The 2,428-nt window shown below is 40.2% G+C and overlaps 1 long non-coding RNA gene across 1 annotated transcript; it reads right to left on the bottom strand.

The window, feature by feature from the left end:
* Window positions 1-1,566: 1,566 nt before the first annotated feature.
* LOC107304673 lies at window positions 1,567-2,428 on the bottom strand. Its single transcript, XR_001550739.1, has 3 exons — window positions 2,351-2,428; window positions 2,174-2,250; window positions 1,567-2,049 (listed from the first exon to the last, which is right to left on the bottom strand). It is a non-coding gene; the product is annotated as an uncharacterized LOC107304673 (long non-coding RNA).

Here is a 2,428-nt window from a genome sequence, read left to right as displayed (position 1 = left end):
CCATAAGGCAAAATTGAATTCTGTAAAAATTACAACTCAAACGTTTTTGGTGATATAGATCGGAGTATGAACTGGATTATTATACATATAAGGAAATATCAGATGTGGCACTGTTCCTCGTCTGGGCCAGATTCCTCCATATGCTGGCCAAGTTTTCTTGGGCTAAAATTGGATGCATGCAGATGCAGCTCGGCAGCTGGTCCAACACAAGATTCATGTTATTACCTAGTCAGATCTATGATTCTTCCACACTGTGCCATCCTGTTTATGTCAGCTACTGTTTACATTTCTGTCTTGTTGAAATGGAATGAGATGACCAGCTTCAGCCTTTCAGGTACAAGCAATACTACTGACCACCTGATCTTTTGCTACAACGGCAAAATAGAGTAAGCACTAGGCAGGAAATTCTCCAGGATGAAGAACATCATGAGCCTCGATCTTTATGAGCCCAGTAAGCACTAGTCTTCAATTGCCATGATGGACAGTTAGGATTCTTAGCTGAAGCATCTGGAAAACCAACAGATTTGCATGTTTCTTCCCTGTGCAGGCACGGGTGCATATATGTGTAGGGTTTGTGTTGATGGGGTAGAGCAATCATCAATCACTCCATTGCTAGTTAGGAGTACTTATTTTGTCCCCTAATGCAGTAGATGTATTAGAATAACTGGTCCTAAAACTAAAACCTAGTGATCACTACTACTAATTGGGCATGTATGATGATACTACCTTTATGTTGTTGAAAGATTACAATTCGTGTATTCTACTAAAAGGAGAGTATCTATCAAACAAACATGAGGACATGAGAAGTGACTTCTGGTGAAAAAAAAGTGATATTATTGGGGTTCTTCATCATTTTTTGATTGATCACGCCCCATGCTTGTACCATACTGTATCTTGTGTTGGAAGGGTTTAGTATGATCACACACTTCTTCTTTGAGGAACATACACAGCATGGTTGGGTAGATAAAAGTGGATAGGGCACATAAATGTACTTTTAAATTGAACATAGAAAGGAAATGGCATGCTTCTTTTTTTATCAGTTAATATTAGCATCTAGTATGTCCTTCATTGATCACTTTTGTTAGATCAAGATATATACTTTGGTTGGCTAAATCACTGCTGCAAACAGTAGCATGAAACTTGACCCCTTTTTTTCAGTATACTGAACTTTCGTTTCATGTGTTCTGTAGTCAACTCCTACTCTCTTAGTTGAAATGCAGGTGGCAATCAGGACTTAAAAATTCAAGAGTACAACATGATGATATGATATCTTCCAGTTAAAAAGGTGATGCTATGTTTTTCTTTGTAAAAAAAGGGGTGAGTTTCTTCAGCTAGATAGGAGGTCCATGCTCTGCATGCACCAATGCCTGAACATTTGTCATGCTCCCTTCGCTGTAAAGACTAGCACCGTTGTAAAGTAAGCATCCACTGTGTCCTAATTACAATTTTGTTCAGTTGTTAGTTGTGACCAGTTGAGTGGGCCTATTAGGAGTGGACACGCCCTTTGTTTTACCACACTAATCTCATCTGAACCAAGCACACAATACCACGGATCATAGCCTCTAGTACAGTTATCCTGATGTCGTTCTCTCTCTCTCTCTCTTCTCCTTTCATTCGTTTTGTCAAGAGACAAGAGGATGGACATGAGTATGCCTTTTGATAGTGTGCACTCCATTACCAACTAACATTAGCTAGCTAGATTATTCTTTAAGCAGACTTGAGACTACAAGATTCAGACATGCTCTTTCTGAAACAGTGAGATACAAGGCTTTTGCATTCTTGCACTGCTACTGTTGACAATCTTTGGGAGCAGGGAAGCCAATGGAATCAGTTAAGATAGAACTGAATGCTCTTGACCCTCTTGCAGTACATGTTAGGTGTTGTCCCCACTTAATCCATTAACTCAATCTTTCACTTGTTTAGCCTTTACTGTTTGTACCATCTGTAGTTGCTTTGACAAGTTTTCACAGTGGCTTAACATGGCCTGAACTTGACTGGACTCTTCTGATTGGCTTTGTGTTTGTGCTTGAACACAACCTTTGTCTGTACCTGCATTGGAGTAGTACTAGTGTAGTGCATATGCAGGTAAAAACTAACACTCTTTTACAGGATTCAGATCAAGCTGTAACAAAGTGATTAAAGCTACTAGTTTTGCAGTTACTGTTGAACTCACCTAGAAAGCTTTGCAAAGGTGGCGGGCATTTCATCTAAAAAAAGTAGCAACTCAACCAACTTTGGGCCAGCTCCTCCCTGCATTTGCATGCCAACAGTGAGTGGGCAGTGAACAATCATGGTACATGTTTCAGCTGGCAGAGAGAGAGAGAGAGAGATGAGCTTTTGAAGTCTGAACCTTTCTGGCCTTCGCTTTGGATGCTGTTGAGCCTTTGACCCTTTGTTAATGCATAACCACCATCTCTCTGGCTGTTGC

The sequence above is a fragment of the Oryza brachyantha genome, chromosome 7, assembly GCF_000231095.2.
Source record: "Oryza brachyantha chromosome 7, ObraRS2, whole genome shotgun sequence".
In the NCBI taxonomy this organism is placed as follows: domain Eukaryota; kingdom Viridiplantae; phylum Streptophyta; class Magnoliopsida; order Poales; family Poaceae; genus Oryza; species Oryza brachyantha.
This window is presented reverse-complemented; position numbering and strand designations above follow the sequence as displayed.